Source organism: Varroa jacobsoni, unplaced genomic scaffold (genome assembly GCF_002532875.2).
Source record: "Varroa jacobsoni isolate VJ856 unplaced genomic scaffold, vjacob_1.0 scaffold_417, whole genome shotgun sequence".
Lineage (NCBI taxonomy): Eukaryota > Metazoa > Arthropoda > Arachnida > Mesostigmata > Varroidae > Varroa > Varroa jacobsoni.
Genome location: NW_019213319.1, coordinates 1 through 18,085, shown reverse-complemented (window position 1 = coordinate 18,085; position 18,085 = coordinate 1). Strand labels below are relative to the sequence as shown.

Here is an 18,085-nt window from a genome sequence, read left to right as displayed (position 1 = left end):
TATCTATTCCGCTATTTCGTGAGGGGTGGCGGCGCTGGTGGACAATGTTGCGCGTACAAACAACAAGCCACTGCCGTTAGCTATTTACTTTGCATTATCTGCTGTGTACGCGGACATATAGGCCTAAAGCCGGTGGTGGCCTCAGCTGCATCACAATCTAATATATCCTACATTGTCTGGCAAAGTTTCCCTGTTAGTTAGGCTTAACTGAGCGATCGTCGGTAAAAAATAACAGCGAGTTTCTAACTGTGTCTACATTTAGCCTGAAGCAATTCTTTTTTAATTGAAAGTTTTACTTCTATTTATTCAACAACATAAACAACAAAGAAAAAAAACGGGACTGTTTTATGCAAAAGGTGATTCCGTTCGTTCTTCTGTGCCTGTTATGGCACGACAGTAAAACTAGAAAAAAAAAAATGAAAAGAAACGAAAAGTCCTTGTCTCGCTTGACCACATCCCTGAAGCTATAAAGTCTACGTGCACTTGGTCAATTAGCAAATCTCTGCATTAGCTCTTGACTCCTTTAAAAATACTATCTTTTAATGATCACTTTTTTATACTAGGCTAGATGATTTGCGAATTTATTGTTTCATTCACCCTAGGACAAGAGATCGAACTCTACTTGTAGCTAATGTCCAAGTCTAGAAAGTATCTAGCAGACGGCGCAGATTCGCTGATCGCGTACACGATTCTGTAGCTCAACGGATCAACGACGTGTGGCCACATTGCTCTACTACGCTTTACGTTACGATGTAAGATTCCCCTTTTGACACGTATTTTGATTACGTATTTTGATCGACGAACTAATTCAAAATGGCGCTATGATACACCATCAGAGTAAACGAGCCGTGAGCGGTTTTACTATACTTTATATCAAAGTCGCGTATTTTATTTCGTTGGGTTTCACTTCTGCCGGTGTTTCCGGTATTAAATAAAAGAGTTACTATTAAAAGAAAAAAATAGCCTTTTGCATCTCGTGCTAACGGTATGCGAAATACATACAAAGTGCCAATACAAAGATGACCAAGCGCTTAGAAAAAGAGTAGTTTATGTAACATTCGTTCGATAGACACTGTGGCCCAGGCTGACTGATGCACAGCCGGCAGTCGGCATTATTTTTACATGCCAAATGTGAAGCAACACGTGTTGAATTATACTTTTTACTAAATGGTATGTTCAATACTGATTTACTTTGAGTGTGTAAGTTAATTGTTCGGTCGGTGGCGCTTGCCAACTCTATTAGTTCATCCTCGGACTATTCAACATTTTTGTATTGTCGACTTTAAAAAATATATAGTTCGCATTCCTGTTACTAACTCCTTTCATTGAGATGCATTTTACACGGAAATAACAAATGGGTGCAAAATACCGTATATTGTTACTATGACATATTTCGATAACGTATACTGAAGAAGTGACGATTTATTATTACAAGGTGCTCGCTCCTGTCATTACGCTTGAAGCGATGTTGGTCACCACCATCGTACAAAGGTTATCAAGCTAGGAGACCTTGAAAGACCAATACAACTAGATGGCATGCTCACGACTATGCCTATGCCTCCAAAGGGAAACATGAAAGCCAGAGCACGTTCCTTGTTTACGACTTCATTATAACAACATCGATGACATTGAGGTCTTTCCCGCATCGCTAAGCTGACAAGGACAAGTTAGCCCAATTTTTGTGCCTAACCGTGGGCCACTGGCCTGGCTGCACCTCTTTGATCATGACACATCGGTGTCCTGTTAGATACAAGCAACGTTTGGCGGTTGTTACCGCCGCTGCGGCAAATGTGTCCCTCGATTTTTCAATTGCCGAGAACAACCCCCTATTTCAGACATAGTATATAATTTCATTTGTTTGTCCTCCGCTGCTTTGCCGCTCGCGTGACTTGTTCCCATTTATTATATGGATGCATTTTTTTTATCACATCTCAACGTGTGCACGCTCTTGTCGTTTCGGTCTTTGGGTCTACCGGTTGTCTTTCGAACATTTATACAATGTATAATAGTCACACTACTGCGCGCCGGCCACTGTTTTGGCCTCAAGGAGCCCCTTCATGATGCTGCCTAAACGGGGATCTGCGAGCCAGCACAAAACTCTTTAGACGCTACCACATATACCGGCGAGCATCCGTCGGTTTGTTCCGCACGGCGGACAGAATACCTCTCGCACACACGATTCTCGCTGGCTTTCCTAACTGGCCCTTATCCCGTCTGCAACCACAACGTTTACGCCCTTTACACCGCTAGCGAATAACGGCCTTTTCTCGGTCGGAGCGGAACAGCGACTCGGAGAGACGAAGTGCGGGAAGGGAGCGAGAGAAATGAGCTGTAACTGCAAGCCAGTAACAGCAGCACACAGTTGCTTGCACAGGTTGGTTCAAAACACAGCTACTCGGGGACTGTGCAGAGGGCAGTGGCGAGCGTTTGCAGGGGTGCGGGGTCTTCACAACAGCCGCAAGCGCGTGAATGACTGAAATCTCGTTCTAATGAACGATAGCACTAATGAATCGTTGTTGAAAGACATGTCAAAGGGAGAAAAAAATAACGGTAACAATAAAACAAAAAGCGAAATCGAACAACTAACACCACCCACCGCAACCGCGACGGGGGTGCTAGTGACAAAGAATGAATGGACGACGGATGAATCAACAAACAAAGTTTTTGAACACAATGAACTTTTACTGTGCTTTGCATTGTCCACCCCCATTGTCCTCCAGAGCTTCCCCAGACATCCAGCAAATGCAGCGATACCCGCAGCTCTGGTGAAAGAGTTAGGCTCAAATGATGAACATCTATGTTTCAAGCTTCATGGAAGTCGCACTGCACTAGAGCTATTATCGTCACAATTGAAAAAACAGGAAGTTGTACGCTAACTAAGTATCTTACTAAAGTATTCTCGCTTCTATTTTCGGACCAAATTTTTGTCAAATAAAGTTAGAATAGCTTTTCTACGCCCTAGATCCCTAAGCTAGCTGTCAACCCTGTATTCAAGTCTGACGAATGTAATTAACCATTAATTTTCAGTTAAATTGGGCTAACATTAAACGTATGTCTGATGTATATTTGAATGTAGGTTTTCGACGTAACCATAAAAGAAAGCATCATAACTCTATTTCCTCGCAATTGCTACATAAATTAGCTAAATGAACCTATTACCAATGACCGATAGCAGACCTGAACCTTTAAACAGACGGAGGCGACAAATGTGGGCGACTCTCTTTTGAATGCACTTTCAGAAGCGTCATAACAAGCCCGTACCCCGCAAGCTGATCGAGACGATACTGTTTTCGAATGCCTAAATCATTATTCTGCTATCCAACGAGCGGTTATGAAGTGCACATTATGACGGGGCTTATAGTACTTTTTTTCAGTGCACACCTTATCAGTGCATCTCTATTTTCTTATTCTTTCTATTTTTCCTTTATCTTTTTTAACAGGCATGTTCTAGGTTAACCGACGTCGCTTTGCTACACAATTAGTATCTGGATGTATGACGACGGTTCTCATAGATCTTACGCTACCATTGTTGATGAACATATAGTGGTAGAAGCGCTCGATACATGTAATTTTCTATGAAGTTGGTTCACTCAACGTCTGCCAAAATGATAATCCGAATTGATTGTTATATTCAAAATAATACAACTGCAATAATAGAAAACTAAACCCACGTCATCACATACGTTGTGTTTCAGCGAAGAAAGACGTAACTCTTTTCCAATTACTCTTATAGCACGTGGCGTCGAGGTTTGTGTGGGGGATAAAACCGGCATAAGGCAGACAATCCATTGTGAAAATTTCCCGTAAATCTTACAACAGTGTAGCAAAGATCCATTGCCACATATCGCTCCTTTGTTGTTAACGTTGTCCTGTATGTTGCTATGTGTATGTACGAATTCTGTACACGAGGAGCATGACGGAAATGTTAACCAGTGGGAGGGGGCTGAGCCGTAAGGAGTGTATAGAAGCCAACATAGGTGTTAGGTACAGGTATACAGCAACTTAATGCATAGCACAATTCAAAACAATACGAACGAATTGCCACCCTGGCCTGAACGGTGCCTGAAACAATGCCTATAACTACCAGCAGGAGACAGGAAGAACGGAAGGGGTACTAGCTTCGCATGAATGTTTAAGCATGTGCATCTTGCATCACGTGTGCGCGAACGTAGTATGCCTGTAAGGGAACTTGCTTATATAGGACTACTGCTAGGGCATGAATTGTCGGCTCTCAATCAGTTCATAATTCTACATGTTGCGCACGGGAAACCTAACCTTGGCTGCCTTACGGGTCGAGGAGGAATGCTACAATGTGACCATGAGAAGTAACGGTCCCAGGAGGTTTCCACAGCGGTCCTGAAAAGGGCATCAGGGTCTTGTCAGCACTGTTGAGTAGCGTACAGCAATGATGGCGATAGCGGTGTTGGCGTCATGTGGCTAGAACGTTACGCGGTGCGTCTTTCGTGTATTTCGGTACAAACTACGGTCACTCAATTAGTAGAATACAAAGCCTTTGACTGTATATATCTACAAGGCTTGTAGCTGTACTTTCGATCTGGTTATACGGTGTCCGTCGTCCTAAAACTACCGGCTAAGACCAAGCACTGAATTGTGTAACCATGGATCGGCTGCATAATGTAACACTATAAACTGCTATTCTACTCGAAGATTGCTTTCCACTTGTTTTCAAGGGCGGAATTCTCCGAGTTGCACAATCTTGGCAGCGGCCGTTTCAGGATTATGGTTTTTTTGAACTCTCGAGAGTAACTGGTGAGAGCTATGATGACTTACGAACTAAAAATTCAGAGTATGGCCTATTTGGTAAACTTCCATATTTTGGATCTTTTTGTGGGACACCATTCATATTGAAAACTATGAAGTTTTCAATTCAAGCAAATGGTTCTTATGGTATAGGTTTCAGATTCGTATATATGAACCATACATATTCCACTAAAATAATTTTATTTTTGCCTGGATTTATGCGTGTTGTGATGATGCAACTTAATTGTGAGATAAATGCTCACCTTTTATTTTGTGCTTTCGAATATAATCCTTATAGGTAATGCTTTTGCCGGGGTCACCTTTCAAACTGGCATCGCTTAGATGCAGCAGACCAATAAAGAAGGTGATCGAACGAATTTTTGTCCTGCTAGGTTCATAACGCTACAATTAAAGAAGGTTAAGAAATAATATCACCGATTTTTAGAGCATGTGTCGGAAGCTACAACTAACCCCAACATACTATTATATAAACCTGAATATTTTTTTTAATACAGAACAATTTGCATTGTGATAAAGATAAAGTTAACGAAATAGTAAATGTGATAAGATAGCTAAGTTTTTCCTAATTCATAAAACGTAATTCATTAGTCTTTTCATCTAGCTAAACCGCATGCATTCACACTGTTACGGAAGGCGCCATTTGCATGTTTGCTGCTAACGGTGATGGTTATCTTCAGCCGCGTGCAGAGACGTAGAAGATCGCAGAAACTGTGATATAAGCACCCAGAGCTTACGCTCGTTGGAGAAGCCATTGGCTTCATGCGTTAGCCTTGTGCCGCTAAAGTCGGCTGCAGCCGCTAAAGGATTTATTAAACCAGCTCCACTGCCGCGCCCCTCCTTCCAACGCACATCCTGAATACCTCCGAGGCATTCGCGTTTTCCTTTCTTTTTTTTCGTTTTCTTGTGGACGAGGCGCACAACGTTGCTCTGACGTGGCCATAGTATCCAACTGCAGTATACAGCAATAGTGTCAGTAATATAAGCGGGTGTGGTTGCTTTCTTTCTCCTGCGTTCACTTTTGCAATCCGCCGGAGTAAGTCGAGATTGAGAAAGCACGAGTTGGGACGTTTGGCTCAGGGAGCGGACTAAGCGCACGAGCGTGCAATATGTGAACCCGTCTAACATCAGCAACACTAGAAGCAGCAACGATAACAACAGCAGTTCCTTTAACGATGGCACAGGATTTTGGCCCGACCAACGTAATGCAATACAACCTTTCGCTTTGAGGAGACGTTCTCTTGACAGGAACGCTTGCCTCGTCAGGCAAACTTATTCGGCCCCTTTTCCCCTACTTAAACTACGATATGTTTGTACTTAAACTAACCAATATGTTCCATTGCTAAATCGCCCGACGGGGCAGTGTAGGCAAGGCAACCCGTTTTTTTTTTTTAATTTCCATATGATTACTACGTATTTGATTGAAATCCTAAGTTTGCCTAAAAGTCTCTAGGTGTTCACAAAATTGTATAATGACACTACGCCAATAAATCTGTTTTAAACACAACGGTGTTTTGTATTGGGTGGATCACGTTTACTAAATGTTCCTCATGGTACCTCAAACGCCGTCTTTTAAGGTAAGTTGCTGCTGTCATTGACTTCATATTGGCAGATCTGAACTAGATGTAGAGGTCTGAGTTCATAACCGGATTCGATACGATTCGAGCAAATAGTTAAATAGCGCGTTCTTTACTGAATATTAATTACGATTACATAGTACAAGAAAGAAGAAAGTACTTAACTTAATGACACGTACTGAAACAAACTTGGTTATGTTTTATTGAATGCGAAATACCGTAGATAATGGGTTTAAAAATGCCAGTTAGAAGTAAAACATCCTTGCAAATGTAATCATATATTCGGGGGGTTCGGTATATATTAGGGCAGCACTAAGATCGGTTGTTTATAACTGGATTTAAATGAAAACAGGTGTCTATATGAAATCGTTTCAACAATCGGCAAAGAAATTTCTAGCAGACGAGCTGATTAAAGGTAACTGCAGTTCGCCTCGATTAAGGTTGCAATTCGGGTCCTAAGCCATTCTAAAGATGGATGACAAGGCATTTTTGAACGCCCTTCAAATAGCGGCAGTCAGTCAATCTACGTTCTTATGCGAAGATGTATTAGACTGTTGCTCATTCACGTCCCTACATATATCCAATAGATTCATATCTCGGCTGTACGATGTCCATTAGTCCTTGTCCCAGGACGTGCCATGATTCTCAGTCAACCATACACTAATTTGTTCGTATAAATGGGTACGCCGTCTGGCTAAAACACATGTGGCCTACCATACGACACGTAGTCGTTCACAGTTCCATCGTAATTCTTGTTCGGTATAAGCAACAGATACGCTTTTATATGAAGTGTAACCACGTAACGCCTCTTTCAGTGAACGTAGACAATGGCTGAAACGTTGTGCTTACCCAAAATAAGGACATTTTTCCTAATCAGGTTCTTTCCATTCGGCGCATAAAAATTTGCTTTTATGTTTTTGGGAGCCACATATTCAGTCGTCATGCATAAACCTTCAATCTGGTAACCAAGCAAGTTTAATAATCTTATCAAAAGGTTGTCCGAAACGAAGCTTTTGGACAGCAGGTGATCTTCCCTCATATTCTTGAGGCAAACCTCCTGCCTTTATACTGACAGATTTGTGGCCTTATTTTCTCTCTCTCTCCCCCCCCCTCTCTCTCTCTCTCTCTCTATATATATATATATATATATATATATATATATATGACGTTAAGGTTTGAAAATTGAGAATAAATAACAAAGGAGAATTAAGTCCGAAGAAATGTCCAAGAAGAAAGGCCAAGTGTGTATAGTATCCTCGTTTTGACTTGCCCATTCATCCGCGCTAACTTGGGTCGAGACACGGGGTTGTGCGAATGACAGTATTCGTAGATTCAAAAGCGCTGCCAAACGCCACCACTTTATTGGTCGTAGTATTGAATCGCCGTGGCTGGCTGGCAACCTTTATCAAGCTATTGTGGTCGTATCAGTATTATGTGCGGGTGCCGCAGGCTAAGCACAGTCTGAGAAAGGAGGAGTAAACTGAGAAAGGCGAAGGGGGCTGGGGACAATTGAGGGGTGGCAATGCAGAGTGACAGAGACCAACCCTAGAGGTGTTGTCAGTCTCTGTCTGCTTCCGTCGGACGGTTGACGGGGAAGTCGGGGACTAGCAGGTTGGTAAGGTATTGGCTTGGAGTCGCTATCTTGCGGTAACACTCGATATATTCTCAAACTGCTTTATGTTACCGACCGTACTGGTCGGGCTATTCTTCGTGGCTCGTAGCACTTCTTGCTTCGTCTGGAAGCGTTGTCTCCTTTTTGAGAGTCTTTCAGTTACAGGCCGCTTTGACACCCTGCTCCGACAGCCTAAGCATGCGGAGCGTCAGTGCCCAAACTACTCCGTAAATGCCACAGTACGTTTGAGCGTAGGGGTATTTGCTGGCGTGATACATTCACCGAAGCAGCGGTAGCAGACCTATTCGTGGTGCGCCGGCCGTAATCCCTTAGCACTAACAACACCTTTTGTGGTCGGATCAGCGACGGATTCTCTACTCCCGTGCTTTCGCATATCTACTTGGTCTACGCCCCGCCAGTAACACGTCTATGAATCCGATGCATTGTCGCCACTTGGCTAATAGAGAGAGAGTGAGAGACAGAGCGCGTTAGTGTGCAAGAACCTTTTTGGGGATCCAGGTCGAGGGTTGAGTTTTCAGCAGGCCGTACGGTTTGCTGAAGGGGGGTGCCTTGCTCGACTAAAAGCTGTCGACAATCCCGACTTTCGAGCAACTCTACTTCTCAATCAAGCGCAAGAAGTGAGAAAGAATTGCAAGGATCTTGCGGAGAAGACGACGAAGAGCTCACCAGTGGAAGCTTCAGCTACTGTGACATGACCGCCGTTCGAGCGCCTGTATAGTCCGCCAATGAATGAGTGGATGAATGAATAGGATTGAAGAGTTCCTCTTGCTTCCTTTATTAAACACTGTTCGTTCATTCGAATGAGCTAAGAGTCGTTCGAGATGGCTCCGTTGTAGTTGTCGCTGCCAGGAGCTCTGCCATGGCTGTCGTTCTCATTGATTCATTGAATGCAGGCGCGAGCACAGTAGCCAACTTTTAGCACCCAACGACGTCCGTCCTAAGGCCATCGCCTTCAATTTTCCATTGGTTATCAATTCCTCCAGCCAGTTTCGTTCTTTCTTCTGCTGTTTTTCTGAGTCAACTGACTTCAGTGGTTCTTCCGCGCTACATTCTAAAGACAGCGCCGTCATTGACGCCTGTTTTCAATAGAGATCGTAGAAGCTTACCCGTATGGGCGGTTGTTACACGATAAAGAGGCCACTCCTTCCCGGGTGCAAATTCAGAGATACACCGGACACGAGAACATTAAGTTGTGTTGCTAATTTTTAGCAGCATCTTTTCCACATCTAATGGAAGTATGTTGCAAGCAAACTGCCTTCAGGCTGTTTCTGGTAGCGACGGAATCTTCTGCCAACTTTTTTGGCCGTACGCAATCACATTTTCTTGTGAGCGATTTGTATTTTACAGTTTGTGATTATTAGGTACCTGCTGACAACTGTGTGAAGGTGGCCAGGACTTGTGCCGCCCATCGGAGATAGGCTCGACAAACAGGAAAGATGGGCTGAACCGCGCCTTCCATAAGCCATCGTTCTGTTTCCTGCAGTTTGCTGGAACCGCTTTATTTCTCTCTTTGTCATTCACATTCGCCCGATTTTGGTGTATTTTCTCCAGAGGGTACTCCTCAAACATATTTAGCCTGCTTCCTAGCCAGGCCCACCTTAATGCGGCCTGCCAGACTTCCGCTGGAGTAGTCCAGCCTTAGTGTTTTCGCGTTTGTTTTACCGCTGCGAACTCTGTGACATGAGCAGGGAACACGAGAATGGCGTACTACCTTAATATTACAGTCAGTGGGGCTGGATACCGAGTCGATAACTAGCAAGAGGCGGAGGCAAATCTCCATCAGTGGCAGGCCACTATTCGGTTCGACAGAATGACTCAGCAATGGGAGTTTCCGGAAGAGGCGGGTAACGCGGGCTATCCCTGAACCGTGTTCGTGTTTTGTGCCCGACTTCGCTTTGGACTCCGTTTGGAGTCATATATTCTATGCAACTATGTAGTGTTTAAAGTAACCAGCTGTATGCGACGAAAGCCCACGGATATACAATATAACGAACCAATGCAAATGCACTTATTAACCTACTGGAGAACAACAGGAAAGTTCGATTGGTTAATGAATTCACACAGTGTAGCCAGCCTATAATACTGATCGAATGATCGTCCATTAAAATAAAGAGCTGACAATACGGATTTGGCATGGCCTTGTTGGGAGCATTAATGGCCCTTGGGCCCTTCGTTTTCGGATTTGAAGAAAGGATACGATGCAGATATTGCGGTCGGTGCAAGACCCATCTTAATTGTAAACCAAGTACGATTTGCGCTTGCGTTAACAGTTACGAAGGACGAGCTTTATATATGAATGTTAGCATATGCTCTACTAAGAAATAGACTTCGACGACCCAGCAAGCAAATACATTTGCAAACCATAGGAAAACATAAAAAAAAACCTTTTAATCGTCGTTTAAGTTCGGCCAGAAATATATTATTGATACAAATATAATTCTTCTATGATATACCATGTAGGTACCACAACACCGTTAGTCATATAAATGTTTCTACGTTTAATCAAAAAAATCAACTGAGATGTGGATACCCTGGGTAGCCGACTTAACAGAATTAAATATTTGCTAGGGATTCAATATGTAATAATAGTATTGCTTTCATAGTATTTTTTGCAAATAAACGAACATAGAGCATGTGCACTTTGCACTTACGGTTGCTTGGAGCCGTTATATTTTTGACCATCAGTCACTCCTCCATCAAAATTAAAAACGTATGTCGACAAATGTATACCCTCTATTTGCTCACTTGCTGTTTCAATCTGGTATAAGTTAGGCCACAACTCCGCCAAGAGGTAAGGTTTGACCGCTTCAAGCCAAATGCGGACATTGTGGATAAGAAGCCTTGCGAAAGGGATCTATAAGTATAGGAAACCTTTGCTCTCTGTCATGCGCAGTTAGAGGACCTGCTCCCGAGATGTCGGATGGATCGCTGTAAAGTAGGACCCTGCTTGTGTCCCGCTGTCGGAGCGTCAACATACAGCGCGGTAGCAAAGACCTCTGACCCCTGTTTGTATGCCGCTCCCTAGCGGCTGTGCTGCTACCTATTGCCAACCTAATCTCCCTGACACTAGCGGCAAAGGTTGAATTGTCCGAGAAAGCCCACTGAACGAACAGAAACTCGATGAAAGTGGACAGCAAAATCCCTTCGGCAAGGAAACGCCTTGTACCGCTTTAGACGCTGTGTGTCGTTGGTTGAGCGCAAGAAACCAATGCTATAAGACTCACTAGTAAAGACTAGTAGCATAAGAAGGTGACGAAGGGACTTCGACCTGCACCGATCGAACGCATCCTGTCGTCGTTGTCGAGATAGATTGCTGGCCAGATAGGAGTCAACGGAAGAACGCACCAGGAACGCGTGACGGCCAGGCTAGAGACACCCGAAAAACACCGATGGGGGAGCTAGGCCTCTTCTCGCCCATTGAAGCGGCCAGGATTGAAGTAGCAACAGAAAAAACAGCTATCTCAATGATATCGGATGACCATCAACCGTCATCTATAACAATCGCCTATCAGGTCAGCGATGTAAAATCTTCGCCCTTTTCTTCAACAGGCAGGTTCCATGGGCTTCTTGTATTTTACTTCTATTGCGCCTCCGTGTAGAGAGCTAAGAGCTCGGTGGGAAAGTCACCGGTTTACATCGTCGATATCGACCTCATGTTGTTGTTACCATGAAACAATAGCACTTCCCGTCCATTTATCTAACGAAGAATTGTTCACAAGAAAGATAGGACTGACGGGCCAATAAAAAATATGCGAACCAAAACAAAATACAGATACGCAATTTCATTATGCGATTTACTATATGTATATATATATATTTAAATGGCTGCAAATGAGATAGTTAAATGAAGTTATCGCGGCTGACTAATACTATTAATAATTAATATTATGCTTAGTATTACAATTATGCTAAACATAGGCTACATATTTTATTACAAAAACTAAGTTGGCTCAAAGCCAATCTAATAGGATTTTTTTTTATTTTAGTATTAAAACTTATTTCCAGATGCCGAAAGGATGCCCTACATCGGTAGAAAAATGTCCTTTTTTTTAATTCATTCAGCTATTCCCGCTGTGTAAACAAATCCTCAGTATCATCCCTTGCATATAGCATCAGAAATTTTCCTTCACCAGAAGACCTACCCGGGGTGAGTCTTGGTGGACTCACCTGATGTTCTCCCGTTATAGACAAAGCGTGTTAGCATAATTTTAGTAAATTCAGGGTAATCTTAACATCCTCCGAAACGTGTCGGAAATTTAGGAATTATTTCGTCATGGTACGGTATATATAAATGCCATGCATATGCTTGTTTAGTTTCAGGTCGTTACTTAAAACCGCTCAATTCTGGTCCCCAAGGCAACATTAAACGCTTTTGTTCATCGCCTTCAAGTCTACCTCCTCAAGACAGCAGAAAGTGCGGTCACGCTAACCATTTGATAGTTGGGCTGGTCGATTTTGTTGTTTAAGAACAAGCGAAAACCATGCGTGAGCTTCGCCGTTTATGGCCGTTGAGGGTGTCAGCGTGCCTGTTTATGACAACGGAGAAGGCCATATTCTGTGGGCATTCGTTGCTCCTGCGTCATCCTCTGCGTTTCCACTGCTGTCCCAACATCTGAGGGCCAACATCTGAAGATACTAGTGGTGGATAGCTGTTGCGAGTGAGCGATGAAACGTATATCAACACTCTATGTCGATCCTCTGCTCTGTCTGCGTTCGTAGAGGAAGGGTAAAAAAGCGATGACAGTACACAAAAATGAACAGTATTGCCATTAAGGCAAACTTGTTACAGGTCCTATATATATATATTATATATATATATATATATATTACGTTACATACATTCCCTTGGACCATCAGCCGTCAATGCTGACCATGCGAAACTTGCGCGTACGACATGTAAGTAGAGGCAGCGACGATCAATCTCGTTTCAGATGCCGTGTGGACTACTGGACAATGACCGGTTGGTCGACGAATTTCAAGAAGCCAACGAGCCCGCGCCATTGCAAAAGATACCAAGAGAGCCTAAGGTGGCTGAGACGAAGTTAGATCAGCGACATCCAGCGAGGGTTGAAATGGTGTCACGGATGGAGATCGGTGTGTAGGATGAGATTATACGGGAACACGACGTGACTTCGCAGACGTTGAAGATACGCGGCTCTAGGCCGCCTGCCTGCCTGCACGCAAAGCGTCTTCAACCCTCATTTACTACCGGCAGCTCTCCCTAGGATTTCCCCGCTGCCTGTTCGCTTCACACTAACATACGGTACGGTGCGGCAAGGGCGTGACGGCACTGATATACCCTAACGGCGGGCGATGAGGTTTCGTGTGTATAGGGCTTAGGCCACAGGGAAATCTTGGAAAGGGTAGAGAATGAGGGGGGCATTGCTTACTTTGCAGGCATTGGCTACCTACCATCATGTATGAAGGCCTATTCGGCCAGAAAAACAGGACCTTCGCTAAGACTGAATTAGCCCAAAGAAGATATAACCGTCGTGGACCGAAATGGACGTGTATGTGGTTTACGAACATCCGTCAAACGGTTGACACTTATACGACACTCAACGATCTCGCGCTTTACGGCATATTTGCCGCATATTACACAAACTTTAAGTGCAGATGAACCAACGTTGAATAAACACTGTCCAGCGTACATTTTCTAGCACAAGCATGGCGGTCGAAAATGTTTTTTAGTTGATACGTGTCGATTAATTTGATTGATGGTTCAGTAAACACTATCACAATAAGATGCCATTAAAAATGAGACCATGATGCAATTAACAGTTGGGTAACTACTGTCACCTGCTTTTCTCTAACGTAATGTTCTGCTGCCACATATACATTTTACTTAATATACATCTGTGTTTTTTGTAGATGTTGGCTTCATGTCATATGACATATTAGCTGTATAGTTATATAGTGGCTATTTTTGAAGTTCAAAACCAATGACCTGGCGATACACAAGTGCTTTTCTCGGCGCGAGGATGACTATGAGGACGTACTTACTTCCCAGTTTTCATTTATATGTTTTAGGTTCACAGGACGAGAGTCCGTTAGGGCTAGCTTGTGTAGCCTCAAGGCCACTTTACTATAGGCAGGAGCTATTTACTGCTGTAAACTATTATATATTTGGTGTTTTATAGCATTTACCTTTTTTAAATACTAAGCTCGGTGTCCATTAACTTACGGTCCCTTAGTTTGTCATCAGATTGACCAGGATAATCCTTGGACATGTTAGGGATAAGTAGCCACATCCAGAGTTACGTCTGAGATACAATAACCGTAAACAACATACAAACCTGCAGTGAAATAGTAGGAGAAGTATAGTTTGACCAAAATGTTTTGTAGATTCTGAACACGTCTACGGATTTGCTAAACGTTTTGGCAGCAGTGTGGTGGCTTTGTACCACCCTCAACTGCAGCTTCTGTCATCACGACAGCCACTGTTCGCATCGGTACTCCGTGTGCCTTTCGTACGGAACACGATAGAGTAATTGGGACGTCGGCCGGTTGTCTGCAGCGTGCAGCCTCCTTGGGGGGTAACGGCTCCTTAAAACCCCGCAGGGAAATGAACTTCTATTAACATATCAGTTGGCTGAGGTCCATGACGTCTGTCTGTCTCTATCTACCTATTATCAGATGACTATCGCGCTGTGTACCGATCGACAAGACGCAGAAAGGCGCCAATTTCAAAGTAATTTTAAGCCGCTTTCGCGCCGAACATTTCACATGGTTCGTCCTCGATATGTTGATTAACATATTGTGATGGTTAGTGAAAAAGACCGAAGAATCACCGTAAGCCGTCTATCGTCCTTAAGGAGCTCATTCATAAGTAAGTTAAATTGTAATAGCAGGCGCCAATCTGTACACGTGATAAAATAAATGACTAAATGTCGTCGAACTTAATGACACCCAAGCTGACACCCCGCTATTTTACATTAAGAAAATGATGTCTTATCTACAACTCAGGACTAACACAAGTAGTAAATGCTATATCTTCTACCACCAGAATTGGTTTTGGAACAATGATTTTCCAAATAGGTGTTTCGCTCTTTGGAACGCTGATTTTACAGAGAATATTCGGAAAGGGAAAGATGGCCCTGATAGCAGCTTCTCGAAGGACATGAAGGTCCCTATGGTATACCAATATTGAAGGCTATTGAAGTATTGACAGTTACTGATTTGGCGAAGGTCACAGACTACGACAAAATCTAAGGCAGTGTCCAAATGGAGGCAGGTATGTTGGCCATCTACCATTTTGAACTGTAGTCGATTAGTAAACAGAACAAAGAAGCTAAGTGGGGAAAAAGCAGCAGTTCGTGTTCGGAGCAAAAGAAATCAACAGGTAAATTGTAAATACAGATTCACACAATAACGGATTCACACGAACGTGATTTGACAGCACCATTGTATGTGTTATATTGCGTGCGATGGTAGGACAACGTAGCTTGTACAGAAAACATGCGGTAACATCCTGAAACAGAAACATCCTGGAAGTAAAAACTTACTTACTAACAAAATGAAATGCTATTACGAATTTAATCCCGGCCAACGGATGACAATACAAAATCTGCTATGATACTGAATTCCACTTCAGTACATATAGAGATAAAAACAAAATAACAAAAAATAGCAAACACAATATAAATATGTGAAGCCAGGTTAAATGCGGGTATTTAGATTAAAGGAAGGTAGGAATGCACCATAGCAGTTTATTTAGTTATTAATGTATGGATATACGGGTATATTTGCTTTGTTTGGTTAAAAACGAGTCCATGCTATTGAAGGGATCTCGTGTTTCTTAATATGAATATTGTACATCCAGTCGCAAAAATTCAAACAAAATCAGGCAAAAGCTCGGTAAGCTTCTAGGTAGCAACGCATGACTTAATGAACGTTATCGATATAAAGTATGACGATTTCCTAGGAAACCAGCTAAAAACGGATAGCTACTTGCGTTAACTTTGTGATGTGTTGTCTATACTATAAAAAAAAAAAAACCTTTAAAAAGGGCAGAGTGCAAGGAACTCGTCGAGCATTAAGACGAGTCTATATTTAAGCGATATTTCATAAAAGGTCTAGAGGAAAACGTAATAAGCCAAAAACAGCCATAGAACAGAGTGTTTTAAAATGCAACAATGGCCGAATGCAACGAGCCTCGCTTCTGCTCCAACACGCAATAAATGTTTAAAAATGGCATTGCAAAGAACCATATTACTGTTATGTAAGCTGACTCGGTAGCGCTGTTTGATGCTACTACACCAGGTGAACGGCTGCATTTATTACAGCTCTACCCAGGTTAACAGTTGAAATGTTAAGTAAAAGTTTTATGTAAAAAACAGACCAGTAAACTCAAGGTAGATATTTTGAGTAAAAGGCCAAACTTCTGTTAGAGCTTATAATAAGCGTGACAGTACACAGTAACGTCGCTTGGCCATAATCCAATGTTAAGCTTAGGTTTCTAGTACAGTCCTTAATAATAAACCCTTCATCAATCAAATGTACCATGCAAGTATTAAAATACTAACCTCTACTGGATCGGTACAAAGTAATAATTTAGATCAAGGGTGTGGCGTTAATAGATATTAGTACCCTTTGCACAGTTCAAGCTGAATACTCAAGGCGTTCATAACAAGTTGTTTGTCTCACCAGATCGAGCTTGTCACTACGGCGTTGGTCATGGCTATAAGACACTCATGGCGGCCAGATACAGAGTGGTGCGAATAATTATGACATAGTAAGAGTTCTTGTCGAAACCGGCACCAGCCTAGGTTATACGCGCTTCAGATTATGTAACTCCGATTAGCGTTCTGAGTGAGCCAGCACCTGCACGGCGTCCACGTAGCAGCAAACTATGTTAGGCCACAGCCAGGCCAATACGTTTCGACAAGTCATTTCTGTGTTCTTTCTTCGTTCTGTTCCTTCCCCTTTGCGGAGCCACTGGGGCCAGAGAAATGGGCTACTATGTTCTATACTGGAGCCGTGGGTCTCGCATAGAAGCGAAGCATATCCTTGCTCAGATTGGATAATTCAATCAACAGTGAAAGTCGGAAAAGCCGTGAGGGTGCAGAAGATGATCCCATGAATAGCTAACTGCCCCCGGGGTCCGAACGCAGCTCCGTTTCGGTCTCCCCTTTCATGAACGTGAGAGAAAACGATGAACGTAGATACTGAGAGCAAAGAGAGGCGAGGAGAACAAGAGATAGCAAGCGAGGTATACTAACTCCTTCAGCATTTTCACCCTCGTCCTCATCGACTGTACGCTATGGCCTCCTGTGCTGAGCTGACCCCCATTTTGACCTCATGCTGCAGGAATCTTCTCGAGACCTGACGGTTTCCTTAACCTTTTCCGCTATTGCGACCCATCTTCTTAGTCCTCAGGAATCAAACGTGCGACCATAAACGAGCTGCCTGCTTGCTGGCCAACTGGTAGCAAAGACGCTTTCTAGCTATGGAAAAGATGCAAGGAAGCGGGGTGGACGAAAGCGAAGTGCAACCGACGGGTGCCGTCCTGTTCCCCGGGAAGGTTACTGCTCTATCGTTGGAGCTGCAGCTGTTTCGTCGCCCGTCGCTTGTCTCTCTTTCAGCTCCTCGGCTCTTTTTTCTCTTCCTGGTTATTTAATGCCTCCATCGACCAGGCATGGAAGGCAGTAGGGCGACCCTGTAGTGGCTTTGCACTGCTCAACCATCGTCCATCTTTCTCTGAGCCTTTTCCACAAACGCGCGTGCAAGTGTAACCGCTGCTAGCCCAGCAACTTCTGCTTGCAATGATCAGAGGCACTACGCCGTATCAGCCGGTTGACCATCGGAATATTGTACATCCGCAAAGGGACCCTGGAGTGCGGCCCACGAGAGCTTTCCCGTCCAGACGATTTCTCCTGGGCCGCTGTACAACTGCTGGTCCATTTCATCGGCGGTCTCGGTCACAAGATGATACGAAAAACCGACCCGCCAGCTTGCCCAGTCACCTGAACGTTCCTGTAACTCTTCACGTTGGCGCAAATAATTTATACCGGTAGTAACGTTGTTGCAAGACACCCATTCGTTTTTGTCAACGACATCTTTATGGGGATGCTACTAGCCGAACAAGAGGTTTACC

General features: G+C 43.5%; 1 long non-coding RNA gene across 2 annotated transcripts in view; it reads right to left on the bottom strand.

Moving 5' to 3' along the window:
* LOC111260256 (uncharacterized) overlaps window positions 1–14,617 on the bottom strand; it is a 16,717-nt gene extending 2,100 nt beyond the window's left edge. Inside the window, exons 1-3 of one of the 2 annotated variants that reach the window (XR_002680208.2) lie at window positions 14,286–14,617; window positions 5,025–5,163; window positions 4,276–4,356 (exon numbers count right to left, since the gene is read on the bottom strand). This is a non-coding gene — a long non-coding RNA (uncharacterized LOC111260256). The remainder of the gene's footprint in view (window positions 1–4,275; window positions 4,357–5,024; window positions 5,164–14,285) is intronic. The other variant, XR_002680207.2, reaches the window with a different exon arrangement.
* Window positions 14,618–18,085: the final 3,468 nt, after the last annotated feature.